Raw genomic sequence first — 19,120 nt, 5'->3', positions numbered from 1 at the left:
TAGGGATTGTTATCCCCAATGGCACTTGCTCTGTATCCTGGCTAAGCTCCAAAACAGTCTGGTTCAGCTCTCTAAGTTGTCTTTCAAGAGTTATCTCCCCCCTTTGTCCCACAGTATCTCTAGTTGGGAAGAGGTGGTTGTCTCTTGTGTAACAGGACATTCAACAACATTATCATTCACTTGCTGCTGGTTTCCAGGCACATAAGCATTATTCTGTGTTCGCAATAGACATGAGAGAGAGGGGAAGGTGTTGAGCCCTTACAACAAGGGTTCCTTTCTGTGTCTCACACTTTTAGAAACTGTGTAATATTTTCACCTCCTAAAGTCTAATTTCTAATTTTATTTAATTTTTTTAACTTATTAACATTTTTGCATTTTTATTCTTGCAGACCGGCTAAATCTTCTTGTAAGATCAGTTACTTCTTTTTCAACACACCATAATATATTTCTTGTGAAGTGGTGGGCATTTCCATTTCACATGTGTAGATGGAAAGAAAATGGGGGCTGTGACTTTGTCCTCTCTTTCACCCGTCTGTGTAGCGTTACTGATAAACTTTACATTAATTGTTTTGTATGTATGTGCAACCTGTACTTATTTCTTACACAAAGAACCATGTTTTCATAGAATCTATTTTCAAAACATATGTACATTTACACTTAAAGCCATCAGTTGGATGTTTCCTCCCATTTCGTATACTCTTGTACTGCTTTTTCTGTTGGCAGTCATGGAGAGTTCATGTTGAATGTGTGTTTCAAGATTAGTATACCATTGTTGAACTCAAGATTTACCTTACAGATATATATATGTATATTGCAAGTAATGATATGCCTTCGGTAAATTCTTTATAATTAGTAGTACAGTTTATCCAGTGTTTCCCTTCTCTCTTGTCAGTTAAACTGTAAACCTTCTGCTGGTTTTGATCTCTCCTGAATAACCTTTGACTTCATTTGCTCAAAGGGAAGTTTGGCAAAAGCCTTCCGATGTTCTCTTTTCATAGGGAAAAACAGATATTTTTCTTCCTGGAAGAGTGTTTTGGCCCTTGATAGCCATTCCAAGGATTTTACCGAGACCAGAGCAGCTAAATCTGATTGAGCTCTAATGTCAAGCGCTCTTTGTTTAAACATGCTTCCAGCATTTGTATTGGTCTTTGTAATAGCCATTACGCTGAAGCCCACACTGGAGAGCCTTTTTGAAAAGTTGAAAAACAAGGAGTTTGATGTAAGATTATTCTCCTGTTCAATTATACATAACTTGGGTAGCCTGTCATCACAAATTTGTGTTAACCTGATCCAATAATTAAATATTCAAATTAAACACAGGTCAGTAACAGCTGCCATGCCAAATTCTGCTCTAATTGCTTGTCATGGGGTACTTCTTGCCACCCCCATATCAATAATATCAATCTTAAAAATTTTATTCTGGTTTCTTTCAATTTTCATATGTGTATTGATTCTCCCCAGATTTCTGAGCCATACATCAAGATTGGCAATACCTTTGCCTTGTATACTTTTAAAACAGGATAAAATGAGCAAGGATGCTTAAGATTCAATAACTTGTTTAAGGTATGAATAGAGGTAGATACTTTCAATTATTTCTTTATCTCTGGAGCACCGGATCCTCTAGATGCAAAAGTTAAGCCCAGATAATTATACGCTTCCACTTGCTCAACTTCTTTAGAATCTATTTACCATTTATGAATTTTCCTTTTTCTTTTTTTAACCAAAACTGACAACTTTAGGTTTGCTGTTGTTAATTACTAGATCATTGAGCTGTCAATAAGTGCTAAACGTTCTCAACAATCTACAAAGGCCTATCACAGTATAGGAAGATAAAATCATATCATCTGTGTAATAAAAGTACATTAACAGCTCTATTCAAAACTTTGGGCATATGGAAATCCACAACATACAAATCTGAAACAATATCATTAATATCACAAAAAGAAAGGGGGCCAAAATTCAGCCCTGCCAAACACCTTTAGAGGTAGGAAACTTAGTAGTTAGAGCCAGATTGGCACCAGTTTTAACTTGTAGATTTGTATTTGTATAGAGCTCCTTTATTAGAAGGAGAAGTCTCCTATCAATATTAGTCTTTAAAAATGTTTGCCATAGAAGATTCCTATTAATTGAATCAAAAGCTGCTCTTAGATCTATGAAAGCTGTGTAAAGTCCTCCACCTCTTGTAGAATACAGTCAGCCCTTCTTCTACACACATTTTTTATACATGGATTCAAGCATCCACGGTTTGAAAGTATTCCAAAAAAGTGTAAATTTCAATATCAAAACTTGATTTTCCATTTTTTATAAGGGACACCATTTTGCTATGTCATTATATTTAATGGGACTTGAGCATACATGAATTTTGTTATACATGAGGGATCTTGGAACCAAACCCCAGCCTATAACAAGGGTCCACTGTATTTTGAAATCAGGTGTAAAAGGGTGAAACAGTAATCCATGGTACTTCCTCCTTGTTGGAAGCCTGCCTGTTCTTCAACTAGAATCACATTTTGCTCAGCCCAATCCTCCAATTCCAACAGTAAGAATTTTGCATACATTTTGGCTGCCACATCAATTAAACTAACCGGCCTGTAATTTTGGAGGTGTCTTCTATCTCCTTTTTGGTGCAAGGGTATAACTATGGCTGCTCTCCATCCTTTTGGGAAGCAACCAGTATTGTTTATATGGGTGAATAGATCTGCAAATAAAGTAGCCCAGCAATCTGTTCTATGTTTAAACAATTCAGGAGGTGTACAATCCTCACCTGGTGCTTTATTATTCTTTAATGTTTCAATAAGGCCTCTAATTTCCTGCATAGTAACTGGAGGCCATTTGGGGAAATTGTTTATATACATCCATTGTTGATGTTTTAACTAGCTTTGAGTGTTCTTTAAACATATTCGGAAAGTAGCCTTCCCAGGTTGATGCAGTAATTGGGATCTCCAGTTTGTATCTCATAATAAGAATTCAACTCAGTTTTGGCAACCAGTAGCCAGGAAGCTGGGCAATTGGAGATAAAATAATAAAGGCAGAGGTTTTAATTTTAATTTTTACTTTTAATACAGGCAGAATTTTGTGGGTGATATAATTTATGTTTGGAGAATGTGGTCAACATGTTAATTTTGCAGATACAACTTTATTTTTTTTAATGGTTGTAAAACGTCTTGTAAACCTTTTAAATGTGTTGCCCTGGAGGTTGCTTTGAGTCCCATCCTGGGAGAAAGGCAGCATACAAATAAAGTAAATAAATAAATAAACTATCAATAAGCAAATGGTTATAGTAACTTGTATTTACACATCATATTAGTAGATTCTTCCTGATTGTCAATCCTATGAGTCTTGAATTTGAGCTGTCCCTTTATTGCTATTTTGAAAACCTGACAATCTGACTTCCATCTTGGCAATGAGGGCTTTTTCTTTTGGCCTGAGGTTTCTGCCAATTTGTAAAAAATGTTATATACATATAACCACAACAAGTATAGAAGAACTGGGTGATTGATGAAAAATAACAAACAATCCATCCAATGCTTCCACTTTTAAAAGTCAACACAACAAGGCAGCAGTTTCTTCACCCTATGCAGTTTATCTCACTGGCACAAAAGTGATCCTTGAAATCAGTTCTGGAGATTCCATTCTGGGGCTAGTACTTTGATGAGGTACTAATCCTCTTGTCAAGATTTTAATTAATACATTCAATAAAATGAAATCCTATAACAAAGGTTTGAGGTGAACAAGGTAACTGTGCTACAGAATAGCTGCAAAGTGCAGGCTGGAAGGCCCACACCACCAACACCAAGCAGAGAGCCCTTGCCTTCTTGGTGGCGCTGGGGCAGTGCTAGCCATGGAGGGCCAGGCTGGGTGGAGTTTGAGGCCCAAGGCGCCCAGAGTGATGGCATTGGGGGCCAGCCAGGCCCAGTGGCGCTGCAAAGGGAGCCCCAGGAGGGAGGCGTTGTAGCGGTTCACCAGGTCTAATTCGCACCAGCCTGAGGATGAATTTGTGGAGACCTCTGTAGTAGGAACCCAGTATTTTGATGGGGGAACCTGGTTTCTTTCATAGCCTATATGCTGCAATAGCTCCCTTCCTGCAGTCTCAAAATCTGCAGTGAGTGTTTCTCTAGCAGCACTGGCAAAGTTTTCTCTGATGTTGTGAACAACTGTCATTGAGTTTTCGTCCGCAGATGCTCTTATAAAGGCAAGGTTCTGTAAGCCAATTGGTCTAATTAAGGCTGATAGATAGTACCAAAGGATGAAGACAGATGCTATTAGAGCCACTGCTGCAGCTGTGTGCACACACAGTATTAACTGTTCATACCTTAAAAGTCTGTCCGGCTGGAAGGGACCACTCTGCATATTGTGTGTATTGTGTGTGAACTTACTCTGAAATGAAAACACCTCATCTATCGGGGATGCTTTGATTTAGATTTCCTGCATGGCAGGGGGTTGGACTGGATGGCAGACCACTTCAGCCAGTATGAGATCAGTAGAGCTTTCCACAGCACTATCAGGGAATCTTCAACTGGCAGATTTCCCTCTCTACCCATGCAGAGGGGACCTGCAGCATCCAACAGCCTCTGAGCTGTCCTCCCTGGGAGTTTAGGATTGCTCTTTGAACAGCTTAGAAATTCTGGAGTTGATTTATTTGGAGAATAAGATCACCATTGCAATTCCATACTGTGAGGCAGATGTGGAGAAATTTATACACTTTCAGATCTTGTTTGACTGCATCACTCCCATCAGCCAAGCCTGTATCACCCATGGTGAAGAAGCATGGGAGTTCCTATCGAACATCTGGATGGCCACGTGTTCTTCATCCTTGTTATACTGTAATGGGTCATTGGAGTTTAGAAACTTGTTTTAATAGCAATATAATCACTGATTGTTAATTAGAATAAGGGCAACTAAATCTGTTCCAGTGAGAGTTTTCATGAGAGAGAGGTATTTTATCTGCAATGTTTTTGTGAATATTTTAAAAATATTTCTAATAAATAAATGATAAAGAATCGGTACATACTTTGCAATCCTCCATTGTACAAGCATAAGTAGAAGGAAAGTTAGAATTCTTACCTTCACAGGAATGCAGAAACCCTACATCTTAGACTGGAAACAGATGTTGTAAAAATCTTGGCAAATTAAAGTGGAATGTTACTTTTTCTTTGCGCAGCAGGGAAAGAATTTGCCAAAGGGCAGGGAGGTGATGGGGAGTTCTCATCAGGTACTTTTATAATTAGAAAAACAGTGCAAAAATAGTGGAAATGTTCCCTTGAATCAAAGGGTGAACCCAAAGTGAATAAAAATAGCCCAGTTTAAGATAGAAACTAAGTTTTTCACTGGTGGGACTAGAAAGAAAGGAAGAAATATGAGGAGGAGGTTAGTTCTAATGCCTGTTAAAATCATACACGCAGCTCTCCTATTGAGGTTTACAATGCAGCTTCAACATGTTTTATAATAACATACCTGCCATGTCTATCAGAAAGAAAATTTGAAAATGGTAATGCTTTGGGAATGCCAAGAATTCTGTAGTAAAGAGATCCAGACTCCTTGTAGAATGGGAACTGTAGACTTCAGCCCAGTTGGGGATATCCACTGGTGGATCTATTTTCTTCAGTGCAACCAGGTGTGGGAGGTGGTATCTCCTCTTCCCACTGTAGTGTAGTCTTCTGATGCACCTAATCTGGAGACTTGGGAAGCCTTCCTAAGATGGTCCTAGGTGGCAGCAAGTTTCTTTGCTATAGCCAAAATCCAATACTGCACTGGGGCTCTAGCTCCAACATAGCAAAACCTCCTCCCTTTAACCCTGTCACTGCATACTTACCACCACAACTGGTGGCAAGATTTGATGTTATGTTCCTTACCCATGTCATAGGCTTGTGTAGAAGGATAATAAATAGCAGGTTTGAGCATCAAACTCATGAAGAAATTCTTACTAACCCTCATTCTGTATTTTCTTGTCTTAAGCCATGTCTACACTGATAGGAAAATCCATTTTATTCTTGGGTTACTCCAATCTGCAGCAGCCACAGGCTTGTCTACACACACTGAGGTGAGTTCGGGAGAACTGTCTAGACAGTTCTCATTTTCAAACATCCCAGTCCATTAAATCGCATTATGTGTAGCCACATGGTCATAGTCAAGAGTTTTTTCTCCTCCACCCTTCATGTTTGTGAATCTATATATTTCTAAAATCCTCCCCCCCAGTCTTACACCAATGCTGCAGTATGGTCCCCATACATATGAACAAATATCTGGATTTTCTGCTCAAACCAGGATAAATCCCCATTTTCCCTTCCAAATTAAAACCCTGAGACAATGAAATGGCCCAGATTTGGCCCCCATCATCCCATACATTTTTGTACTACTTGCTGTGAAAACTAGGTGGGACCCTTTTATTTTGACCCATAAAGATGTGCCCTTGGTGACAGTCTTAAACTATGAAACACTCTTAGCATCGCATCAAACACTCTTGGCATCGCATCAAATCTTGTCCATAAGAATGAAATAGTCTCAAGCATAATATTTCAAGTGGGAAGAGACTTTTCAATTGACTTAATTATCACCTTATGTACTCAGGAGCATTTTTCTGCTAAATCTTCTCTACACTTGATCTTAGCCAAAAGGCCGAGAAGCGATAGATCTTTCTCTCATGAGATTTCTCTCAGAATCCTAGGAAAGACAATATAATAGCAAATGAATATATCATCCCATTTGCACACCAGTCATGCTGGACTATGTACCAAGTTGAATCCTGTTTTCATAACAGTTTCTGGTTTCATGGTCTGTTCCCCCCCCCCCCTTGCCCCCATGGAACATAGCTGCAAAATTATCTGTGTTGGCGCAGAAATCTAATAATGTTTCATAGAGCAAATATATGAGAGTTTAGTTGCATTTGCACTGTCACCCAGGCAACAGATGTTTGCAAGGAGTTTTATATATTTACCACTGCTTATTTAATATAACACAATGTACCCTTTTGTGGCTTGTAAATCTGACTGAAATGGAGCACTGTGGAGTCCCCCTCCAATCCAACTTATTAAAATAAGGCACAAGAAATGCATATTTTAGTTCATTTGCCACTATCTGTGACAGATAGCCTTTGCTCATTCAAGGCTTCTTCACTGACAGCCATGTTTGAAATTGAGAAAGATCTTCCACCAAACCCACGTCTTACATCTCTGGCCATTTTTACGTTTTACTTTCCTCCTGAATGAGGTGTTATATCTCCTGGGACAGAGATAGGGAAAATTTTCTTCCTGGAATTCAAATTACAATTTGGATAGGATTATTGCAATGGACTACGTAAGGGCATGGAATGAACCCAAAGCAAAGGGACAGGTGCATATGTATATGTTGCCAGTTTCTATATTTAATCAACAAACATACAAAACACAATTCCATTTTGTGTATGCCTATAGCAGAGTAAGTCCCAGCAGAACAGCTTGCAAAGCCCAGTTCAGTTATATGAATGTCTCTGTTCAAGAGTAACCTCATATGGTATACAGTATACCCACTTGCACTCACAAGTGAGTAGCAACCACACAAGATAATATAAAACTGGGGAAAGGTGTGTGAATATGAGGGCAATCTAATGCCAAGCCATCCTCTCCTTCATCACAACCTTGTACTGTTTTTAACTTAAAGTAAACCTGTTGAAAATCTGATCATTTATTGTTTGGCTGTCATTCAGACCAGACAGGGATTTTGTCCATAGTCTCTGACATTATCTTCTTGAACACTGGTCTTTTTGTCAAGTGGTGATTTAGGTAAAACATTTCAAACAAACAGAAACATCCTTGTAAATCCTGAAGTTTCATTATAAATAGTTGTAATGACACAATTTCCCCATACCATATCTTTCAGGCTTTCAATAAGATTGCTTTATAAAAGGTTGTGTGGAGAAAACACACTTCCTGTACTGTTATCGCACCTGCAGATATGAGAAATTAATAATAGGTGTATGGTGCTGAAACCTTTTCAGTTAATTCTATATGCTTTGTTAATCCATTTTTTGACCCGTTTAGATATTTTACTGGCTTTTTTTTCTTCCAGGGCTCAGTTACTCAGGCCTTGAATTCTGAAATTTGTATTATCATTATATACTCAATTTTTGCATTTGCCAACTTTTTAGTGGGGTATTTATACTCTTTTAGAAATGACACTGGCTTTTCTGTTCTAGGGTTTAGTTATTCTCTTATTTCTTTATACAATTGCCTTTTTGTAATTAGAAGTGGGATACCAATTATCCTGACTATCCACATTTTTTGTTAGAACCCTTTGGTTTGTTTTAGCTATATTATCTTGGGTTTTTTGGTTGTAGGGACTTCGGTTGGTTTGTTTAGTAATTAGAAAACACTTTGCAGATGGCTGATGGTGTGAAAAATGTCCATTCATTCAAAGTTTGTTTCTTAGTCACTGCAGATAGTGATTGCTCTGGGTATAACTTTTTTATTGGTAAAAGCAAAACAAAAAACAAAACAAAAATCTGCTTGTAACAGAAATTAAATCAAACGTCCACTTAACAGAATGAAGTTTTGCTTTGTCAGACCATTGGCTGAATTCATGATTACAGTTACTAATGAGTAAACTCGAGTTAAATCAGGATGATGTGGGGGGCATGCTATGGGATACTAATTAGCTATGCATCTGAGGTAGTTGCATAGCTTAGTAGCTGAATTAGAATTAGAATACCACCCAATGTTTCTCATTTGACTTAGAATCATAGAATCGTAGAGTTGGAAGAGACCACAAGGGCCATCCAGTCCAACCCCCTGCCATGCAGGAAATCCAAATCAAAGCATTCCTGACAGATGGCCATCCAGCCTCTGTTTAAAGACCTCCAAGGAAGGAGACTCTATATCACCCTCAATGTCAGGAAGTTCCTCTTCATGTTGAGGTGGAATCTCTTTTCCTGTAGCTTGCATCCATTGTTCTGTGTTCTAGTCTGTGGAGCAGCAGAAAACAAGCTTGCTCCCCCCTCAACATGACATCCCTTCAAATGTTTAAATAGGGCTATCATATCACCTCTTAACATTCCATAAAGTGTTACAGTACTGGTGCCTAAGATTACACATTATTTTGAAGATGTAGTTTCTGGCTTGGTAGATCTCCTTCCCTGCCTCAACCCCCCCCCCCAATGTTAAGTCATATACCAAAAAATAAGTTTAGTATTTTGGTTAGATCCTCTAAAATTCAATCTAAAAGTTGGAATAGATTCACTGTTCCAATGACGGTGCGGTTGCCAATTGTCAATGTGACAGCAAGAAACACAGTCTGCAAATCCGCTTTCCAGATACTCCATATATCTAATAGTTGTTAAGGAAAAAGCCACATGGGATGTACAGTAGAGAAATAAAACTTGTATGTGAGAGTCAGAGTGACTCAGCAGAAGCCAATTGAGAACCACACAGGTGTGAATGGTAAAGCAATTAACAGGTCCTGAGTGCCAAGGACAAGAAATGCAAAGTGGATAATTAGACACACCTGACAATTGTTAAGTGGTCAAGGCTGAGATGATGAAATCATTAATTGTGGGATGAACAAGGAGAACCAATGGGAATGATGTACACGCCTACTGGGTGGAAACAGACCACAGTAGGTGGTACCATGATTTGGCTATAAGAATGACTATAGATCCCAATGTATTTTGTGGGTTGTAGTTGTGGATAGTAGTGGATAGTAGAGTGGATTGGAGAGTGAGGAGTTGAGTATTGTTTGGAGCTGTGTATATAGTAGAATAAAGTAGATCTTTTATATAAGACTACTGAGTTGTCTGGTGTCTTGGGTGAAGCTACAAGAACCAGCAGGACCCTGGTGAAGAAGGGTGATGTCCGGGATTGCTGCCAGCAATCTCTGACTTATGCTGATAACCAATGCCTGCAACCAACATGTGTAGGCAAAACAAACCTTGTGGAGAAGCAGTCAAAGAGCAAGCCGAGGAAACAAGCCGGTGTCGGGGTTGCAGAAAGTCAAGCGTGCCGAAAGACGAGCCGAAGTCAGGAAGCCAGAAAGCAGCGTGGTCAAAACAGTCCGAGGTCACAATAGCCAAGAGATAACAAAGGTCCGGTCCGAGGTCAAGGAAGCAAGGTAACAAGATGTCTGGAGCTAGAGCGACAGCAATCACACCAAGGGCTCATGCAATAAACTCTAGCAACAAACTCAAGCCTCTCTTCCACTTAAATCAGGGAAGCTCTCCCTCGAGCCACCTGAGGCTGGTTTGCTAACTGTCTTTCTGCAATCCTCCTGGATCTGCGCCTGCAAGCACTCTCGGCCCTTCTCTCTTGATAAGAAGGTACTTGCAGGCATGCCTCATCTCCTGAATCACCACTAGGCTGTGGCACCATAGAAGGCCTTTCCTCAGCACTAGGACCTGGTTGGACCTCCTGCTCTGGGGTTGGGGAAGCACAGCTGGGGCCTGGCAGAGCAGAACTAACACCTGGCGTTGCCTCAATCAGCCCTTGCTCTGGAGGAGGCTCATCCTCCTCCTCATCCTCCGAGAGCTGATCTTGGCTGGCCATGACAGGTGAAGACATCTGTGGAAGCAAGAGTGAGAAGGCTTGGAGAGTTTGTCGGGGTCTTCAGCCTGTTCTCTGCAACTCATGCAAAGATATAACAACTGGCCAAAACTGGTCAGCGTGGTGCACAACCAGGTGGTGAGTTCCAGGCCAGGTGAAGAGCCACAACTCCCATCATCCCTGACAAGGGTTATGGGCCCAGATACTGCAGCACCCATCATCCACAGAAGCTGAAAGTTCCAGAGAGTGGAAGACAGATCAGAGCAAGCTGTTTGCGCTGCACTGATAAGCTCCGTGAGTAACTCCTCCAGTGTTTTGATTAAGCTGATAGGGATCAGCTGTGCATACTCAGAAGGACTGTGTCAATTGAGTCACTGCACAAGTTAAGATGGAAATCTTAAAGTTTAGCAAGTTGAACAGGTCCAATTACCCCACCTGGAAGATTTATGCCCAGTCGTTTCTTGTAAAGGAAGGCTTGTGGGCAACTGTTGAAGCCGGGCTGCCAGCCGCAGCAAATGCAGCCGCGAAAGAAAGAGATAGCAAAGCGAAAGCCTGTATTTATTTAATGATAGAAGAAGACTTGATTAATGACGTGAGAGATAAGGAGACAGCGAGAGATGTTTGGGAAACACTTCAAAGGCTACTCACTCCTTCAACTGCCTTTGCTAAAATGTTGTGGTCTAAAAGAATTTATAGACAGAAGATGGCAAAGGGGCAGTGTGTGATTGAACATTTAAAGACAATGCAAAACTTGTTTGTGCAGGCCGAATTAAGAGGAGTGGAAATAAGCAGAGAGCAGCAATGCTACATATTGTTAGAGTCCCTTGATTCTACTTGGAACAACATCACTGATGCCCTGCAAAACTTACCAGCACGAGAGCTGACAAAAGATTTGGTTGTGGCCAGGATTCTGGAAGAGAACCAGAGGAGACTGTCAGAGAGGGAAGACGCTCCAACTTCCAAGAATGTGCCAAGTGAGCAAGCCAAGCCTGATGTGCGTGGGCTGGACCAGGCAGCTTCTTCGAGGGAGCAACGGAGATGTTTCTACTGTAAGAAGCTTGGACATTTGGAGAGAAACTAAACAATTGGCTGCTGATAGAAGCAAGCAAGATAGCAGATGGCACGGCCACAGGGAGAAGCAGTTCAAGACGCCATTTTTGAAGGACAATAAGAGTAATAATAAGGGGTTTGCAACAATGATTAAGGAAAGGCAGAAAGCAAACTCTAAATGGCTTGTAGATTCTGGTGCTTCGTCATCCACGTGTAATGATATTAACTTAATTAATGAGAAGAAGCAATCTAACGTAAATGCAGTGGTCTTAGCAAACGGGAGTGAGCTCACCACAGTAAATCAAATGGGAACAGTTTATATTCCAGGGTTAAAAGAAAACTTTAGTGATGTTTTGCATGTGAAGGAATTAGAAAACAATTTGTTATCAGTGAGCAGATTAACAGACCGAGACTACATAGTCACTTTTGAGAAGAACCTCTGTAAAATAACTTTGAATGGGGAACTGCGTGGCATAGGCTTAAAGAAAGATAAGCTTTATTTTTTAGAGGAAAATGTTGACAAGTACAAAGTTGAGAATGCCAATACCATAGATAATGTTCCCTTGCACAAAGACTGCATACATGAGCTTCATAGGAAGTTTGGCCATGCAAGCTTCAAGAGTTTAAAGAGTTTAATAAGCATGTGTCCAGATTTGAAAGTAGCAGAATGTAAAAATCATTTAGACTGTACTGTATGTAACCAAGTCAAGATCAGAGCGTATCCAGTTGCCAAGAAGTCAAAAAGGATTGCTCAGAGACCATTTCAATATGTACATGCTGATGTAGCCCAAGCTAATTGTTTGTCTCTAGGGGGAAGCAAATATTTGCTGGTTATTGTTGATAGGTTTTCAAGATTTGCATATTGAAAAATAAGTCAGAAGCTGGGCAAAGTTTAAAAGCATGGGTAAGGATGATTGAGAGAAGGTTTGATAGCAGAGTTGGGACAATTGTTACAGATAGAGGTGGAGAATTTGTAAACAACCAGCTGTACAATTGGTTCCAGAAAGTGGGGATAAGACATGAGACCACAAACCCTGCTTGTCCAAATGAGGATGGGTTAGCAGAGAGAAAAATCCAGGATATAAAAAGGATCTCTGCTTGCATGATGGCAGATGCAGGAGTTGGAGAAAGTTTTTGGGGTGAAGCAACCCTGAATGCCATACATATAAATAATAGGATGTACCATTCAGAGATTGATGGTATTCCCTACAGAGTTTTGTATGGGAGAGTGCCAAATTTCAAGTATTTAAGAGTGTTTGGACAATTTGCCGAGGAACATCTGGATATTCTTATACAATATGTATTGGAAGTAGACAAAGCGTAAATTGATTGTTTCTTCTTCTCTCAGACAAATGCTCAGGGTCCTGAGGTTCCCTTTTTTGGGTGTAGTAGACATTAGAGTAAGATGTGTTTCTCCTTTCATTCTGTGGAAGAAATGGCCATTTCTCATGATGACACTTTTTATCGGAATATAAATCCTACAAGCTTTTCTATTAACCTATGGTGACATGACAATTGTTGTCCGTTCTCTGTAGAGATGCAGCTAATATCCTTAAGATCATAAACAGGCAATGGAAGATGCTTAACTCCGTATTCGCGAAGCATTGTGCCTTTCATTGGTGAGTTATAGAATCATTAGTTGGGAGAAAGTCCATTTTGAAATATTACAGCGTTCAAAAGGTGAGATGGCCAAGTCAAAAAGGCAACAATTGCTTTTCTGTTCTTTTCCAGGAAAACAATCTTCCTGGAAATTTAGCAATCCCGGAAATGACACGAAAAAACTTTAAAATTCACAATTTCCGGGGGGAGATCTTGGAAATTGGCAACACTGACTCTGACTCTTTTCACTTGTTTCAACATCATTTATCTCTTCCATTGTGGGATCTTCTGTGCCAGCAAGCGGTGTGGTTCATAGCCTCCCCCAAAATTATTTCATTACTACTATAAGATAAGCTTTATTGATGGTAAATGATGCAGCAGATAACCCCTCACAACCAGTGATCAAATTGGCTCCCTAAACAACACATTCTACCCAGATTATTTCTAACCAGTGATCAAATTCCCCATCATTAGCTAAAAGGGATCCCTGGACTTTTGTGCATCCCCTCCAATATGAGACCAATGGAAAATGGACTCTCAGACATTACACACTGCCAAGTTAATGCAAAAAGTATCAAACAGTCACTAATACAAACAAACCTTTTCAGTCCATTGGACAATTATTAAAATTTGGCAGTGGTGCTAACAAGGGGGTTGTGGAGACAACAGGTAAATTGTAGCCTTGGCACTAGCCAATGGAAGCAAAAGGTGGGGACTGCTGCCAGGAGTGAGTGGGTTTTATTTTCTTGGGAGGCATCTTCTTAATAGTTCCTTATTATTTATTTACATATTTATCTGTGTTCATAAGGAGGTAAAGCACTTTTTCTTGGGAGTTAGAAAATATTTTATAGGATCTTTATACAAATGGCAATGGGTTAAATAATGTACCAAATCCTCTGAATAGGGGCAGCCAACAATACATCTCCGTTCATTTTTCAGAACTTTTTTAAACCTCCCATCTCTTTCAGCTGAGTCATAAGCCTCAGTTCTGTGAAGGCTCGACGCAACTGGGTGAAAGTGAGGTTATCTTGAGCTTGTTTGGAGGTTCTAGCAGGGGAGCGCAGCTATCGTATACCCTTGACCGAAGAACGGTACCGGTCGTCCTCTTCCACCGAGCGCGCAGCTTCGGGAGGGACGCACATGGAGCGGTGAGGGAGGAAGGGGACAGCCGCCTAGCCAGCCAGATCAGCCGAATCAACCCTGGCGATCAATGGGGTGACAGATGTCTCAGCCAGATCGCCCTCACATCCAGAAAGTGAGGTTATCAAAGTAATCCGGCTGATCACAGAATTGTCTGTGGCTATAATATAAAGGGGGCACATGTGGATTCATGGACAGTATGTAAATCTGCAAGGGTAGTACCTTCTAATATTGTATTATTTATTTTTACCTTTCTTGCAGGATAATCTAACCCTGCCAGTTCGCTCATTGAAAGCCCATACTTAGTAATTAATTGGGCTGTGCCATGAACCCAATTACTAACAAGCAGTCCATTATTAAGTTCCAAAAGACATTTTTTTTTGTAATCTAGAGGTTGACATCTCTTGCATCTTAAACCAATAACGCAAAATCCTTTTATCTATTTGGCTTTCTAAAGTTGGAAATGAGGTTTTGAGACGAATCCCAGCAGTCAGAGTGTCCCTAGGAAGTTCTAGTAATGCCCTTAAAAATAATTCCGAGACACTTCCAGACCTAGGAACTTAGGTATGCCCCAGATCTTTGCCCCATAGAGGATTTGTGCCAGAGTTTTAGCTGTAAAGACCACTAGAGCAGGGTTTACTAAATTGCCTCCCTTATTAACAGCAAAGCTCAAGATTGCTTTAGCCGAACTGTGAGCTTGGATTTTAGTGTTTGTCATATGTTGTTTCCAGGAGGCTGATTCAGAAAAGAAAATTCCCAGATATTTAAAGGATTTAACTTGTTTTATTGTATGTTCATCTAAATGCCAAGAGTGTGCTTTGGGGCGCCTGCCAAACACCACAACCTGAGTTTTCTTATAGTTTACTGTCAGGACATGTTTTTTACAGTATGATGAAAATCTGGCAAGCAAACGTCTTAATCTTGCCTGGGTGCTGGATAAGAGAATAATATCGTCAGCATACATTAACAGAGAAAGCTTTTGATCCAGAATAGTAATTGGGGCATACTGCAAGTCCTCTAACTCCTTAACAATATAATTAATATAAAAATTAATTAAAAAGGGGGCTAAAATACAGCCCTGTTTGACACCAGTATAAGCATTTATTTTTGAGGAAAGATGGCCATCCACATCAACTTTGACCTGTATCGAGGTGTTAGTAAATAAGGCCCTAATTAGATATAATAAGCGGGTGTCGATATCTGCCTTCTCTAGCTTTTGCCACAACAGGTCCCGTTTTGGGTATATTACCGATCAGGAAATTTAATACAATACACAAATCAATAGTAGATTTCCCCTTTTGAAGACTACCTTGGACTTTGGATATTAAGTTATGTCTCTCAGACCAATCTTCTAAGCGTTCCAATCGGGTACGCGCATACAATTTGGAGGAGATATTCAGAAGAGTAATTGGCCTATAATTGGCAGGATTTTTTTTATCTCCCTTTTTATGTATGGGGCGATGATACTTTATCTCCATCCCTCAAGGATATGTCCTGATTTATTTATATATGTAAATAACCTGGCCAAAATAGGTGCCTAATAATCTGATTTTACATTAAATAATTCCACGGGAATCATGTCTTCCCTGGGCGCTTTATTAATAGATTGTTTGGACATAATTTTTTAACCTGTTCAGGGGTAACTTCTGGCCATTCTGGGAAGGCAGCGATTTGGGGAAAATATGGATGGGGACATGGAGTTAGTTTGCAGCTATACATGCTTACAAAATATTCCTCCCATACATTACTTTGAATTACTGCTTCTAAAGAATGGTCTATCGTTCTAGTTGATTGTGCGATGATATGCCAGAATTTTAGTGAATCCTTTTGTATAGCACTGTGGCCCAGTTCTTTCCATTGAGATATATAATAGTTATGTCTGTTTTCCTTAAGTAGCATTTTATAGTCACTCCTCAACAGAGCTATATATAGGTGCATTTGTATGTCTTCCTTGTTGGTCTTTAATTTTAGAACCCTCACTGCTTTCACCAATTTTTTTTTGTCTTACGACATTCCTCATCAAACCAGATCTGAGGCTTAAATCTAAGTACTTTTGAATTAGAAGATGATACAAGAAATATTAACAATAATAATAATATTTATTTATACCCTGATCTTCAGCCAATGCTATCAGAGCAGCTTACAATTTGTTTATTAGACATTTCCCTGTCCTCAGGCATACAATCTAAAAAAGACAAGACATAAAAGGAGAAGGGAATGACATTCATGTCTGACTGCAGGGCATGGTATTCATCTCTGTTACTAAGCTGAAGAGCCAGCATTGTCAAAGATGACACTGTGGTCCTGTGGCCACACAGAACGCTGTTACCTACCCACCAAAGCGGTACCTATTTACCTACTTGCACAATGTTTATTGTTGTTGTTGTTACATTTATCTGTATTCCACTCATTTCCCAGAACTGGGACTCAGAGAGGCTTCACAATACAGTCCACCCTCCGCATATGCGTCCTCGCCATATGTGCATTCCAGTTTATGCGAATGGCGAGAGGTGAGGGAGAAAATGGCACATGCGCCAGAGGTGCATGCACACCACGGACAAGGGAGCATGCCACCATTCAATTAAATGGGACAATTAAACGGGCTGCGCGGCATACTGGAAAAAACAGGAATTGCAAGAGCAGATAGCAAAATATGGTTTACTTTTGCACTAGCAAAAGTTTATTATTCATATTTCAAGACCATTGTTAAGCACCATCATTTTTAAGTGGAGTCTGGATGATTATATACTCTTACAATCAATACCCTTAAAAGGTTTCGTCTGTATCCAGAGGTTGTGCTAGCCAGTTGGTACCGCAAATACAAAGAGACAATGGATGTTTTTGGTATTCAGACACAGAAATGCTGGACGGTGTCTAGAGGAGAAGATATCAGCCCCGTTGAAAGCTGTGAAGGATAGGGAGATCCTGCCTCTTTTTATGTGGCTATAATATTTCTTCTGAAGGGATTAATGGTGGCAGTGTTCTTCCTGTATGGGACATACCTAAGAGGGCACAGATTTGGAGGTCTTCTTACAGTGGCTTGCTTCTTTTTCAATCACGGTGAGAATACCCGTGTGATGTGGACTCCTCTTCGTGAAAGCTTCTCGTATCCATTCCTTGTGGTTCAGATGCTATTACTAAGTTACATTCTCAGGACTCAGAATGTTAATAGAGAAAGCCTGGTTGCACTATCTGTTTCTAATGTTTTTTTCATGCTTCCATGGCAGTTTGCTCAGTTTGTTCTTCTAACACAGGTTGTATCAGTTTTGGTGTATATATTTTAGGATTCATCGATTCATCCAAACTACAGAAGATACTACTTGCACATCACTTGCAGTATGCTTTGTCCTTAGGTTTGGAAACTCTATGTTGGTGACATCCTATTATGCTGCCTCTTTGATAGTTTGTCAGGGTATTCTTGAAATCGGTCCCAAATATCTGAAAACGTATAGAAACATTTTTCCTCTGTGGGCCATTGAAGGATATTCTTGCCTCTTTGGGATAATTACCTTGAAGTCCTTGATGTGTCTAATGGGAATAACTGATGATGCTCATATAAGCAATCTGCTAAAGGCAAAACGTACTACTGTAGTTACAACTATTTTGATACGTTGATGTACACCTGTGCTGTGGAATTTGATTTCATGAGAAAAGAGACTCCAGTAAAATACATGAAGACCCTGTTGCTCTCAGTTGTTCTGGCTGTTTTTATAGCAATTATTGTAAAGGTATTTCAGCGTATTGTAGATTACAAGAGTGTCTCTGAAAGACAGAGAGATCTTAACCATGGAGAGATGGCATACCATGCATTACAGATTCTTTTTTGCTATTCTTGCTATTTTAATTATGAGGCTGAAGTTGTTTCTAACACCACATATGTGCATCATGCCATCCTTGATGTGTTCAAAGCAACTGTTTGTATGAGTCTTTCACAAAATTCCACATAGAGCATTTGCTCTGGCAATTTTAGCAGTGATGGCATGGGAAGTGATAACAAACCTTCAGAAAGAATGGAACATTGTGGGAGAATTTCACAACATGCCTCAGGAAGAATTGTTGTTGTGGATAAAAGCAAACACTAAACAAGATGCTGTTTTTGCGGGAGCAATGCCTACAATGGCAAGTGTCAAACTGTCTACTCTTCGACCTGTTGTGAATCATCCTCATTATGAAGACGCAGATTTACGGGCAAAGATGAAGATAGTTTATTCCATGTATAGTCGAAAACCAGCAAAAGAAGTTAAAAGGGAGCTGCTAAAGATGGGAGTAAACTATTGCATTTTAGAAGATTCTTGGTGCCTAACGAAACCTAAGCCTGGCTGCAGCATGCCAGAAATTTGGGATGTAGAAGATGTCTCCAATGCTGGAAAAGTTCCCTTATGCACCCTCATGAGCCAGGATTCCAGACCATACTTTAGAACAGTATTCGACAACTATATATACAAAGTATTAGAAGTTACCATTGAATGATTCTTCAGTGTAATATTCTCTTTGTAGATGCACTCCTGGCCAAATTCCAAACATACCAAAAAATAGCACAGCTGGGAACATAACTTATTTTATTTAACATTCATTTTAAAATAAAAAAAGGCTCAAGGTCTGGGATTTCTGTCCAAATCAGGGCGTTAAGATTTTGGATCAGCAATGTTGACTGTTACCCAAGCATCAGAACTGTCTTCATTTCTGGCTGCAGCTGTTTTCAGTCTGAAGATTGATTCTTGTTCTTAAGCATGGCAGGGGGTTGGACTGGATGGCCCTTGCGATCTCTTCCAACTCTATGATTCTGTGATTCTAAGCAGAAAAAACACCAACAGAAAATGTTCCAC

The 19,120-nt window shown here is 39.9% G+C and overlaps 1 pseudogene; it reads left to right on the top strand.

Moving 5' to 3' along the window:
- Positions 1 to 17,200: 17,200 nt before the first annotated feature.
- LOC121923661 lies at positions 17,201 to 18,764 on the top strand (annotated as a pseudogene).
- The last annotated feature ends 356 nt before the right edge of the window (positions 18,765 to 19,120 follow it).

The sequence above is a fragment of the Sceloporus undulatus genome, chromosome 2, assembly GCF_019175285.1.
Source record: "Sceloporus undulatus isolate JIND9_A2432 ecotype Alabama chromosome 2, SceUnd_v1.1, whole genome shotgun sequence".
NCBI classification, from domain to species: Eukaryota; Metazoa; Chordata; class Lepidosauria; order Squamata; family Phrynosomatidae; genus Sceloporus; species Sceloporus undulatus.
The sequence above is the reverse complement of the archived record's forward strand: the minus strand, read 5'-3'. Positions and strand labels throughout refer to the sequence as shown.